The sequence below is a fragment of the Canis lupus genome, chromosome 2 (assembly GCF_048164855.1).
Source record: "Canis lupus baileyi chromosome 2, mCanLup2.hap1, whole genome shotgun sequence".
Lineage (NCBI taxonomy): Eukaryota > Metazoa > Chordata > Mammalia > Carnivora > Canidae > Canis > Canis lupus.
The window spans coordinates 49,717,890-49,732,113 of record NC_132839.1 but is presented as its reverse complement, the minus strand read 5'-3'; the positions used below and the strand labels follow the sequence as shown (position 1 = coordinate 49,732,113).

The 14,224-nt window shown below is 39.2% G+C and overlaps 1 long non-coding RNA gene across 2 annotated transcripts in view; it reads left to right on the top strand.

The window, feature by feature from the left end:
* Positions 1-14,224, top strand: part of LOC140617408 (uncharacterized) — a 42,675-nt gene that overhangs the window by 27,009 nt on the left and 1,442 nt on the right. The window contains exon 2 of one of the 2 annotated variants that reach the window (XR_012017640.1): positions 12,902-13,088. This is a non-coding gene — a long non-coding RNA (uncharacterized lncRNA). Of the gene's footprint in view, positions 1-12,901; positions 13,120-14,224 lie in introns of those variants that run through there. The other variant, XR_012017638.1, reaches the window with a different exon arrangement.

Sequence of the window (14,224 nt, the reverse complement as noted above, 5' to 3'; positions counted from 1 at the left end):
CAGCCTATACATGTGTCTGCTATCTTTGTGTCTGCTTACAAAGTTGTCAATGATTGACATGACCTAGCAAATAAAGACTAAATTCCTTGTCATGGTATCAGGGCCTACATAACTGGACACCATTTTCAGCCTTATTTACAAATAAGGTATAACATCCTATGCTAGGATATCTCAAAACTTAATATGCTTATGAATCACTTGGGGGATCTTGCTCCAAATGTAGATTCTGATTCAGTAGGGTTGGAGTGAGGGCTAGGTGATGTCAATGCCTCTGCTCTACAGACCATAGCTTTGAGTTGTGGGGGATTCAATCTAAACCACCTCTGTGCCTGTGTTCCTTTTACTTCCACTTGGAATGCTCTCTCGTCTCAATTAATTAATTGATTAACACCTCAAAGCCAAGCTCAAATGCAACCTTCTCACTAAAATGTTCTCTTATCTCCTGAAGTAAATATGAACTTTCTCCTTGGAATTCTTGGATATTTGATATGGGAAATCAATCACCCAAAAGGTATAACTAGCAAAGTTTTCATATGCATTTCTACTTTAAGACAAGTTTTATTTTTTTCTGTAAGTTGACCCAATCACACCCTACAATGACTTACACATTCATTACTAGTTCTTCATAATAATTAAAGTACTATAGAGGGCTCCAATTCATTCATGATAAAATAACCAGAAAAATGTGAACCTAGATTGTGAAGAATTGCATGATAATAATTTATGTTCATAGTAATAACCCAGAGTCACATGAGTAACCTAAAATAGCTTCTAAATTATCAAAGAAAGGTTAAAATTACATTCAGCATATTTTAGTGTTAAGTGAATTTGATCATGTTCTAAGTCTCCAAAAACTGACATATGGCATGTGTGTGTGTGTGTGTGTGTGTGTGTGTGTGTGTGTGCCTGATATGTTCCAATTCCTTGAAAACATATAAGAACTACATAATTGTCTTTTACAGGCAAGTGTGATGTTCACCACTCTTAGCACCAATTCCATGCCTGTATTCCCCTAACATATGCACACACACATGTGCATATATATACTTGTGCATGTGCATAGGCCACACGATTTCTCAGGGGAAAAAATAGAAATCTAGGATTCTACTGTACTTCCTAAATTCCCAAAATAAACTCCTCAAGGCCCTCAGTTTGTTCCTAAAGCTGAAAACCTTACAGTTATCTGGACTGAGCCTAGGACTGTTTTTTTCTTTCTCCATTTTTATGTATTTCCATAATTAATGCATATTCATTCCATAGAGATTTGCAATGGATTACAAAACACACACAGTAAAATTTCAAAAACAAATTAAATTAAATATGCAGAAGAAAAAACAAGGGTTGAATGTGAATGAAGGCAGGAGGGATGGCTGCCTGGCCATGGGTTTCATAAGATACTACATAATTGTCAACCCAAAGCAAGGTTGTCAGCACATGTAGGTCTGACTTCTGGCTTCCCCTCCCTCCATCCTCTTCTGCTCCCATAGCCCTCCAGGGGAAACAAAGAGGCTTTTCCCTTCTTCCTCTTCTCTGGGGCTTGCTTATAAACCTGCCCTCCTCATGCAGAGGTAGCATTCTCCTCCTTGTCTTCCCTGGGATTATATCCGTATTGTTGCTTAGTATATTAGGGAGACTAAATCACACAATTGTTTGTTGTTAAAAAATTGATAATTTTTAAAAATTATCTTCATTACATTCTCCCCCTGATAAACTTTGTACACTGCCCCCACACTAAGCACATTTCTTTTCATGCAGGAAGCTAATTCCTTCCAGAAAGTAGGAACTAGATCTCATCCTGCACTTATGTCTTTGTCCAGCCCCCAGAGTCTGGCCAGATGAACCTCATTATTGGCTGCAAGTCTCACTTCCCATCAATAGGGATCCTTTCTTAGCCTCAAGAAACTTGACTTTCCTAATCCTTGCTCTGTCTTCAGTGGGATCTGGCCACACAACCAGGCAAAGCTTTCCTCTGCATGGATCAGCTCTCCAGCCACCACCACCTGCCTCATCCTGCCTGTTGCCTCCAAAGTGTGGCACAGGAAACAGGTGGTGGCTGAGCTTTGTTCCATTCCCTGGCTTCCCAGGAATGCTCCTGCTGCCCCTCCCCGACCCTCACCCAGTTATGTTTAGAGAGACATCTTTCCCAGGAAGTTTAATAGCTTGCATATCATAGCTACCTATATTTCACAGGGTGGATCTGTTAAAAATTAGGAGGGCTACAGAGGCCTGGTTCAAAACCCTGAGAGAGGATGGGCAGGCACGGATGCAGAACTGCAGGATTCTCAGCAGACCGAGAGAGTCTCGAAGGCCCCTCCATGGATTCTTAGTCCTTGAAAGAAATTCCTTCCTAGAGGAGAAAACAAACCCATCTCCATGGCATAATCTCAGGTCAACAACGGAGGGCCTGGGACAAATTCAGCATTCCAAATTTGCATTCCACCTTATAGAGAGGAAGACTGGAAGCCATTGCCTGGCCAGAAGGAAGACTGAGAATAAACTCTCTGAGCATGCATAGCTGCTGAAGAATGGGTCATACATAGAATGAGGCCAGTGCCAGCCGAAAGCCTGGGGTGTCTTCATCAGTAGGAGTGACTATAGTTAGTCCTCAAAGCATGCCAGGAGGAACTTCCTTTGTAAGAGAAGATGGAAACAGAGTGGGAGCCAGCGAGGCCTGGTTGCTGCTGAGCAGGGTCATTCAATGCAGCCAGTGGTCTTCTAGCCATTAACCATGCAGGGCCAAGAGGTTAGACCAGGGTCCTTTGCCTTGTCTTACCTGTTGCCTATGGACAACGCAATAGACGCTTGTTAGCACCTGAACAGAATCTTGAGCTTTCATGAGCAGAGGGGAAACCAATGAGACTGACAGAATGGACCAAAAGTTTTCCTGAACCAGGGCAGCGATGGGCATGCTACTCCTAATATATGGACTCTCCCTTGTATTCTTCGCTTTGCTCTGTGTCTTCAGCTTTTAAGAATCCTCTGGTTCCTAAAAAAACAAAAAAAAAGAAGAAAGAAAGAAAAAGAAAAAAGAATCCTCTGGTTCCTGATTGCCCATAAATTGTCCTTGGCATGGCTCAGAGCTTCAGGATTTGAACTGTCCTATTTCTTATAAATCTACCTTACTTCTTACATACAATTTGCCTTGATCTCAGTCATTTGTCTCTGCCTTGATTCAAAGCCTTGGGCTTTCTCCTATCCATGACAAACACCTGACTCTTCCAATAGTGTTTTATTTTCCTCAGGCTCAGTTTCCTACCCTTTATCGTCAGTCCACTGCTATTTACATCACTGTGTGAAAATATCTGAAACAATCAAAGTATCACCTTGGTGTTAGTAGCAATGAAGAGAGAGTTTTGTATGAGGATTTCCTGTATGAACAAGTTCTCAGCCCTGTGTGAACTGCCTATCTGATTATCAGTTGGTCACAATAATGACCATGAATCCCCAATTCCTTGACATTTTTATGACACACTTGAAGCACAATCTATTAGAATTGGAAGGGCCCCTGGAAATGATAGAACACAACCTTATCATTCTGCAAGAGAGGTAAATAGTGAACCAGAAAACTTAAAGCCTTTACCCAGAATCTTCGGGCTAATCAATAAAGGTGCTAAGACCAACATCTAAGTTTCCAGAATTCCAGGTCTTATATTCTTGCCACTGCATTAAAAGTTTATTCAACACGAATAAGTAAATAGTAAAAAGGATTAGAATTTTTTCAGGTAAGGTTTTGATCTCAGGGTCTTGAGTTCAAGCCTCGTGTCGGGGGCTCAAAAAAATAAAAAAGCAAAACTTCAATGGATGAAGCTCAAGAAGAATTTGCTTTACTCACTCACTGATTCCACTCCCATTTATTGAGTGCCCACTATATACCAGCACTCTACCAGGAAAAGGAGATAAAAGTGTGGGCAAAGGGATACCAATACTATCTGTGAATCTTAGACATTAAGCAACTATTTGTGCAAATAAATTATATAATAAATTAATTATAAATTATATATAATATATATATATATAAATATATATATATTATATATATGTCATTTATTTCAAGATGCAACTATCTACTTAAACATCTCAGCATATCCAATATCAAGACTGCTAGAACCAGTCTTACTTTTGAGATGACCTGGAAGTCAAATTCTTCCAGAAAGCATTTGCACTTGTTTCTTTTACCTGGAGCTACTCCCAACATGGAACCCACCCTGCTCCCCTCCCCTTTAAACTACATCCTGTGCTTGAGGTTTTCTGGACCTCACTTGTAGTCGGACTTCAGACCACAAGCCTGTATTATAATTGTCAGGAGAGATTTTTCTACCTCCTTCTCCCAGGAGCTAACTTTGAGCTTTTTTAAACGTTCCTATAGGTCCATACAATAATGGTGCATTTTACAGTCAATGGCATCTTAAATTCTATGAATTACAGTGATTATAAATTGCAGTAAGAATTGTGAAGGAATAATGCAGAGTGGCCCAAGGAGGTGTATAGGCTGACCTAATTTAGATGGAAGGCCTTTGTAAAATAAGTGATAGGTAAACTGTACTAGTTTGTGGGGGCTGAGACTGGGTGCCACGGAAATTTACTTCCTCACACAGTTCTGGAGGTAAGTCCCAAATCAAGGTGTCGGCAGGGCTGATTCCTTCTGAGGCCTTTCTCCTTGGCTTGTAGATGGCTGTCCTCTCTGTGTCTTCACATGGTCTCTTCCTGTGTGTCCCTGTCCTAATCTTTTCTTATAAGGATACCAGTGCGGTCAGACTAGGACCCACTCACTCGACCTCATTTGACCTTCATTAGCTCCTTAAAGACCCCCATCTCCAAATACAATCACGTTCCAAAATACTGCGGGTTAAGACTTCAACATATTAACTTTGGAGACACACAACCCAGCCCATAACATAAGCTGAGGCCTGGGGAATGGACCAAATGACCCAGGAGCTGAGCATTTCATACAGGGGGAGCAGCCTGTGCAAAGCCCATTGAGATAAGGAAGCCAAAGTTAATTTTAAATTCCTTTAGTGTGAAATCTCCAAAGGGAAAGAATGTCATTTCAATGAATCCGTTTCTCTTGAAGCCTGAAATAGAAATATGGTGGATTCCTCTTTACAAATTACTTCTAAAAAACAGATTTTTAAAAAGTAAATAGGGTTATGTTCTTTGATTGTAATTATCACCCATGGGATCCCTGGGTGGCGCAGCGGTTTGGCGCCTGCCTTTGGCCCAGGGCGCGATCCTGGAGACCCGGGATCGAATCCCACGTCGGGCTTCCGGTGCATGGAGCCTGCTTCTCCCTCTGCCTATGTCTCTGCCTCTCTCTCTCTGTGACTATCATAAATAAATAAAAATTAAAAAAAAAAAGATTTTATCACCCATGATTTCCTCAATATGTACTTGAATTTTTTCTCTGTTGCTGTACTAAATGCACTATGAATTGACATGCAGATCTGTAACACGATAAATTACCATCATTACATATGCCTTTTGCATGGGGTGGTTTTAAAACCATTTCCTCTCACTGCTTTTATAGAATAGCCTCATTTCCAGGGGTTAGCATCGCAGATAGGGCAAATAGTCTGTGGAATACATTATGATTTGTAACAGACTCATAGAAGGACACATTCCATCTGGTGTATGGAGGACACCATTACTCTTGGCTCATCCTCTTGAAATCAATGCGAAAGCCCATGCCCATCCCAGCACTCCTTCAAATGTGTTTCCTGGGACTTCAAAGTGGTAGTAACTATTGGCCATCTGTATGCTTGACATCCCTCATCATTGGGGAAGTGAAAATTAAAAATCACAATACGATAGCATGTTACATCTGTCAGAATAACTAAAATAAAAAACACAAGAAATAAGTGTTAGCAAGGATGTGGAGAAAAAGGAACCCTCGTGCACTGCTGGTGGGAATGTAAATTAGTGCCTCCCCTGTGAAAAACAGTATGGCGGCTCCTGAAAAAATTAAAAATAGTTACCATATGGCCTAGTAATTCCACTGCTTGGTATTTACCCAAAGAAAACAAAATCAATTATTTGCAAAGATAAGTGATTTTACGCCTATGTTTTACACCTATGTTTACTGCAGCATTGTTTACAAGAGTTGAGAAATGGAAGCAGCCCAAGTGTCTACCCATAGATGAACAAAGAAATTGTGGTATGCACATACAATGGAATATTACTTAGCCACAAAAAGGAAGAAATTTTGTCATTTGCAACAACATGGATGGATCTGGAGGGTATGATGCTAAGTGAAATAAGTCAGTCAGAGAAAGACAAATGCCAAATGATCTTACTTATACATGCAATTTAAGAAACAAAGAAAAATGAGATAAACAGAAAACCAAAATCTTGAGTACAGAGAATAAACAGTGGTCTCCAGAGAGGAGGTGGATGGGGAATGGCTGAAATGGATAAAGGGGATTAAGAGTACTTTTACCCCGATGAACACTGAGAAAGGTATAGACTTGTTGAATCTGGGGCACCTGGGTGGCTCAGTGGTTGACTGTCTGCCTTTGACTCAGGTTGTAATCCCGGGGTCCCAGGATCTAATCCTGTATCAGGCTCCCTGCAGGGTGCCTGATTTTTCTGCCTTTCTCTCTGCATCTCTCATGGATAAATAAAAATCTTTTGTTTAAAAAAAAAAGACTTGTTGAATCATTATATTGTACACCTAAAAGTAATTTAACACCATGTGTTAACTTATGTGAATGAAAAAAAGTGATTGCAGGAAAGCACAATCTGCCCCACACACACATTTTTTTTTTTTTTAAACATATGTGGCTCTGTAGCAAACTGGACCCATGGATTTCTCTGCTTTTACTGGGCCATCTCAAAACTCAGCGATTTGAAATTCCAGTCTGTTATAGTATTAGACAATAAGGGCATACTTGTATTTTCAGAGTTCTGCTACAAGAGCTTCTTGACAAAAGCAAATGCTGTCTGTCATTGCAGAAGTGTCCAGTTACAGTACAGCTCATCCAGATGAAATGCTCAATTCTTTTTCAAGCAAGTGCTCTGACCTTAGTGATCAAAAACACTCATGTGAATTCCTAGGAATGTGTTCAGCTTTTGCCCTGCTCTGTCCTTGGGTAGTGCCATAGGCAGACCTAAATGCCCATCTATATTTCCTAGGCTAGAATGTGGGGCTTGGGAGACTCCTTGGCAGGTCCCTCCCTCAGAGCAAGGGCACATTCATCCAGGGAGTTGGGGAAACTGCAATGAGCTGCTTTTTTGGTCCCTTGTCCTCAAATCGAAATAGGGGAGGTGGTCCCCAGCAATGAGATGTGAGACAGCTGCTCTACCTGTAACCAAATCTTAAGTTGGGTGGAAGAGGCAAGACCTCCTCACCAGCCAACCCCTAATTTGATTTCATCAAGACCCCAGGTTGGCCATTATTTACACTCCGAAAGAAACTTCCCTACCCTCTTCTCTTACTTCGTGCTACTGTGATCATCTCATGCAGAGAACAGACTTTGGCTTTGATAAAGAGTAGTGAGGGCAGACTAACTGATCATTCATTTTTGCAAACAGTAATTAATAGGCACCTACTAGATGCTCCGTGCTGTTTTATGTATGAGACACACTCTGTTCCCGCGTCTCTTCCACTGAGGCTGCTGTGCAGCCTTACTTCATCTTTTTCCTTTTCTTCTTCTCCTCTACTCTTCCTTCTTACTTTAAGCTTTCTTTGTTTGATTATTAGATCAAATAATTGTATTTGGTTTGAAAAAGAGAGAGAGGAAGCTTCAGAACGGCTACCACTGATTTCATTTATTAATTTCAGAGAGTGTGGAACAAAGCCACTGTACTCCTTCAAAGATAAAAATAAGACAAATATTCAGCTGTTGTAGTCCTGAAGCACTTTCAGAGAAAAGGGTGGACTAACAGCAATAAAATTCCAAAAAAAGTTGATTAAACCTAAATTTCTTTCACCTGGGAGAAACCGTAGGCTTGTGTGGTGAAATAAACCTTTTATTTCAAAGCTAACTTTTGAAATTTGAAAATAAAAGCTAAAGACTTGTGGCCCGGGACACAGGGCTATTCCAACCTAAAGCGCTTATCAGAATTTCAAAGAGGAATGATAACAGTGAGCACTCTCAGGTGCGGCAGCTCTGGGAACCCAGTACTGAGGACCACGCAGGACCTGCCACTAATATACTCATCAGACAACTGATGGGTTTCACGGTGGAAAAGTTTAAGGCACAGAACCCTTGAAGTGAAAATCATATGATCTTGCCTACCTATGACCCTGAGTCAAAGGCAGAAAAAAGGATTCTTTCCTCTCTCCTCTGCCCTTCTCCTGGCAATGGCCACATTAGAGGTTAGGAGAGGAGCTCACAAGGTGGATCTAGATTACAAAGTGTACCCACAGGAGATGGAGAGCAGTGGAGCTTTTACCTGGGAGCTTTAAAATCTTTTGATACCCAGCCCGTGCTGGAGAGGGGCATGAGGATGACCCATTAAGTCAAGCTCTAGGGGTCAGAGGTAGAGAACCAGGTATAGGCATGTTTTGAAGACCCCCTGTGTCTCTATTACACAGCGAGAATTGCATGTCATTTGAGGCAGGACATCAGCTCTGCCATGATAGCCCTTCCCTTCCTCCTCCCACTGTAACACTATGCACCTGGGAAGAATCCGTTTGTCCCCTAGCTCCATCTGGACTGCCCAAAATTCCTCCACCTCCTTGTAATTAAGCTGCTGGAAGAGGAAGGAAAGGACTCAGGCCCCCTCCTGAGTATATAAACACACTCAAGTGTCTCCCATCTTTAAATCAATAAGCAAGCCAACTCACCTCCATTGACTTTGGGTTGGGTTCCCTTCTCTCAAAACCTCCCTCGTTCTTTGCACAGAGGGCTTCAGAAAAAGAACCCATTGTATGTACCTACTGTCCACATCTCTTAATCTCCACCCTGTCAGTATTTAAAACATGCTGATATTTTGCTCCTCACAGAGTTTTTGCAATTAATTTTGATATTTTAAAAATACTGCCTTAATATTTTATTAATCTTGATTAGTTCGTTTTTTAGCACCCCCTTAGATTTTGCTCCCAAGGAGAATGCCTCACTTGACTTACTAAAGTCCTGGCCCTATTCTATTTACTCTTTAACCCATTATGATCTGCCTTCTGCTCCCCCAAAGGTAATGGAAACTAACTTTAAGAGATTCACAAAAAATCCTAAAAGTGTCTTTAAAAAATATCCTTTTAAAAATTTTTTTTTTTTTTTTTTTTTACTTATTTATTCATGAGAGACACACAGAGAGAGGCAGAGACATACGCAGAGGGAGAAGCAGGCTCCTCTCAGGGAGTCCGATGCAGGACTCAATCCCTGGATGTTGGGATCAGGCCCTCCAAAGGCAGACGCTCAATCACTAAGCCACCCAGGTGTCCCAAAAAACATTTTTTCATTCCCTGTTTTAGTTGACATTCTTTTGAGCATTTCAAACACATCAAGCAATAAGTAAAACATACACAAATAATAATGGTTACAAAAAACATTTATCCCTAAACCTGTTCCTAAAATGTTAACATCTTATTTCCTTTCCTCTTTATTATTTTAATATCCCTTCTAAACTTCCTAAAACTGCAGCAGTACTTAATTACAAATCTTCCCAAGGGCATAGTATTCTTACCCAGACCAGAGAGAATATCAAATCAGATAGCCACACAGACAGTGTCAGATTCCTGGTTATGGCCCAAATGCAGGTTATTTCTCCCAAGGCTATTCAAACCCAAGCCAGGACATCAGGCTGAAGCTTCCTTTATAAGATAATCTTTTCTTCCTACATCAGTTAAGAAAAAAAATGTAGGTCCCAAGCTTTTCCCATGGATTTTTTGTTTTTGGTAGCTTGGAATTTCCCCGTGAAATGTTGAAGTCTCTCTTGGCCTGCATGACATAGCCCATTGTTTCGTCATTGTGATGACCAGGTCATTGTGATAACTTGGTCTATTGGCATTACTTAAAATGTATGGGTGCTGTACTGGTGTCTCATTATAAGTCATGGTTTCATCTCCCAGGAGCAGGAGAGCAAGGTTATGCAATGAGCACTCTTTTTTCTTTTCTTTTTTCTTTCTTTTCTTTTCTTTTCTTTTCTTTTCTTTTCTTTTCTTTTCTTTTCTTTTCTTTCTTTTCTTTTTTCTTTTTTTTTAAAGGCATTTGGCCTATTCATCATCTTGGAACAAAGTTTTGAGCTTCCTTTCTGCTGAGTTATTTTGTATGAGCACTGGTGCCAGTTAAGTCTCTCTTGCTCTTGGTTCTGTATATTTTCCCAGGGTGATTTGGCTAACTCAGTTCCGTATATTTTTCCTCTTCTACTTACTCAGACATCAGTTTTATGTCTGTGTTTTAAAATCAAACCATTAATAGAAGAAATAGAATACCAATTTATGTTAACCTCCTCTCATTAAAATTAATAAGAAATTAAACAGGTCCCTTTACAGCCAACTTCTCTGCTCATCCTAATTACCTTTAGTGTACTAAATTTAAACTTTTCTCTTAATGTCATTATGAAATTATGGCCTTTCCCAAACTCAACATATTTCAATTAACCACGATTATTATACTTATTTTCATACTCAAATTCCAATTTGGCTGGTGGGAGATCTCTAAGCTAGCTCTTTTGTTCTTTCAGCACTGTTCCTGGCATCTTTGAAAGCATCTCTGCTGTTTGGCAATGATAGGGTATATCAGGACCATTCTATTCTGTGTGTATCTGTGTGCCACCATGCACATGCACGTATACCAGACATGCCAGTTCTATATAGTGAAGTATGAGAGATCCAAATCTGGGCATTTAGGACTTCTTGTCAACCAGGCAGTGAACAGAATGATGCTGCTGTCGAAGCACTTCTAGCAGGAAAAATATTGCTTTTTAACATCACATGTTCACATTGATTTTTTTTCTAGTATTATTAACATAACTAAGTCTCTGTACTTCACTCACCTTGCAGCATGAAGTTTTATTGACCTCTAACATATTCTGTAATAAATATATATTATGCAATACATGACCTCAGCTTGAACCTTCTTTTTTCATAGTTCTACCAATGATATTGGCTTTTGTGTTTGTCTTCACATCAAACTGACATTCAGGGACTCTGAGCACTTGGTCTTTGTTTCACGATCTCATTGTGGTCACTGATTTTCCATCTCATCCCAGATGAATTCTCGGCCCCTGGGCAATGTACCTAAGTGTTTCTTGCCCCTGAGGAGTAATTGGATGGTGGCATATTGATTTTTCTCAGTTTTGAGAAAAGAAAGAAAGAAAGACTTGACTTCACCATATTTGAAGGCTCTTCTCTGTTGGGGATTCAGTTTTGGAGGACACGAGATTTCCCTTCACCCATATGTTCCCCTACCACCAATTCTATATCTACCCCTACAATGTTCCGTCATTGATGTCCAGTATATTTGACAAAGAAAGAGAGATGTGATCTCTGGATATTCTCAGTGACAACATGAAAAAGATAGTAGCACCTTTTCCCTCTTTTAACACAGTTAATATACTACCTTCTAGAAGTCCTTGTTTTCTTATATTTTTAATGAATATCTTCTTTGGTAACTCAAGACTTACTGATCCCTTTGTTTAAGTGATTTGGAATGCCACCAGAGTTTGCTCTGGCTACTACAGGTTTAGCTTCTAACATTCCCTTGGAAGTTATGCCAAAAATACCCTGTTACATTTATACTTAGGAAGAGGGCTCTGGACAAGGAAAAGGGAGAACACTTGCTTAAAGAGATAAGAGATATAAAGTAAGAGAATACAAAAGGACACATATCCGATCTCTTTTTCAAAATAACCTTAGAAGGCAGCCCAGGTGGCTCAGTGGTTTAGCGCCGCCTTCGGCCCAGGGGACTTGATCCTGGATATCCGGGATCGAGTCCCATGTCAGGCTCCCTGCATGGGGCCTGCTTCTCCCTCTGCCTGTGTCTCTGCATCTCTCTTTCTCTCTCTCATGAATAAATACATAAAATATAAAAAAAAAATAACCTTAGAAGGATGGAGTTTGAATTTGACGGCAGCCTGGGTTTCATGTTATGCCTTCGAGCTGGACAGTGCACATGAGAAATGTCAGTTGGCTGGAGGCTTCCCGTTACACAAGGTAATGTTTGGGTCCAGAAATGATGGAGTGTGTGTAAATTTTTAAAATATGAATAAAATGTAAAAAAATTATAATCCTAATGCATATTTATTTTTTTAAATGGTTACTCGGAAATGTATATGAACATAAAACTTGCCAGGAGTGAGTCAAGCACTATGCTGGGCACTGGATATTGTGTAACTCTTCCAATACACATAGCAATACGCAGAGAAGGGTCTTATTTTTATTCCCATTTTAAAGATAGGTAAATTGATGCTTAGAAAGGTTGAATAAATTATTCATGGTCATAAACTAATAGATGGTAAATTCAAATTCAGGTGATTCAAATTTAGATAGTCTGACTCTGACCACAAGCACACGGTCCTAAACATGCTATATGTGCATGTAACAAAACTGGATGATACCACACATAAAATCTGGAATCCTCCTTTTTTGTTCTCTCTTATTAATTTATTAAGAGCATTTCCCCCTTCTTATAATGTTTTACCAAAGATCATTTAGAAAATGGGTGAATGCTTGGGGCACCTGGCTATCTCAGTCGGTAGAGAATGCAACTCTTGATCTCAGAGTTGAGTTCAAGACCCATATTGAGTATGGAGCCTACTTAAAAAAGCAGAAATAAAAATAGTCAAATACTGTCTTTTCTGGAAAATGTAACTTAATTTCCCCAGTCCCTTATTCATGAAAATATACATTCTTCCCAATTTTTCAGTGTCACAAATAATTATTCAATAAACATTAATCAACAGACAATAAAGCATTGTACTTGTATTTATAATTGTGTCTCCGATTATTTTCTTTCGACAGATTCATCAGGAGAATTATTGGGCCAATGGAAGTGAACAATTTGACTACCACGATAGGCATCACCCTATCATTTTCCTCAGACAGACACAAATTCACACCTTTGCCAGCACTTCATTAACAAGCCTTTTCATAGAGCTTCAGCCACACAGAAAATTTTCTTTAAAAAAATGTTTTGCCATGTTGGAAGGTGAATACAATATGTCCTATATTTGCTTTAATTAGTATTTGATTAGTTGTGAATGTGAATATTTTTGCATGTTTGTTGGATTTTGCATTTCTTTAAATTTTCTGTGTGGATCCTCTGCCCACATTTCTTTCTGAGTATCAAACTTTTACTTATCGATTTGTAAGGGCACTTTATGTTTCGAAGTTATTACCCTTCTGCCTTGTTGCTCAACTGCTTTTCCCAATTAGTGAGTTTATTGTTGCCAGTGATGTTTCTTGATGTAGGGGAGTTCTAATTGTATTATAGTAAAGTCTATCTAGCTTTTCCTTTGCAATTACTTCTGTTTGCTCTTATGCGTAGAATGCCTTTCCCTCCCCAGAGATCTGATAATTATTCACTTATATTTTTGTCTATGTGTGGTTCTTTCATCCATTTCTTTTTATTGTTGTTTTTGCTTTGGGCTATTGCACCAGCAAGGCTATAATTTGAGTTAATCAATTTTCTCAACCATTTGATGAATAACCTGTTCTTTTGGCATTTTTTTCTTTGTTGTGATTACTTTATTAAGCTGGGATATATACTAGAGACTATTTCAGGGCTGATTGCTTGATCCTATCAATCTGTCTACCAGTTCTTGAGCTCAAACCATACTCCTCTGTCGGATGTTGCTTTCGATATATTTTAATAGCTGGTAGGACATGTATCCTTAATATAACTGCCCCACTTTTCTCATTTCAATATATTCTTCTTTTTTTTTTTTACTTGATATTCATCTGTATGAACTGTAAAATGACTGCATCATATAAGCCAGATAGTATTGGCTTGTCTTTTGGTTTTCATCGTATCATTGAGATATATAATATGTCACTGCAAAATTATAATAGTATTTATTGATCTTTTGTTGGGCTATCTTTGTCGGTTTTATATTAGTGTTACACTAACTTCGCACAGTGAATCTTTAGATTTTCAGCTTTTGTTTTTATATCTGGAAAAACAAAACATATCACTTGGAGTTACTTGTCTTTATGAAAGTTGAAAGTTATCACTGGTAAAATTTTAATGCAATAGGATATTTTTAGAGGTAATTATCTTAGGGTCAGGTCAAGTTTGCCAATAAAATATCTATTTAACTATTGGAAACTATTCAGTTTTCCAAA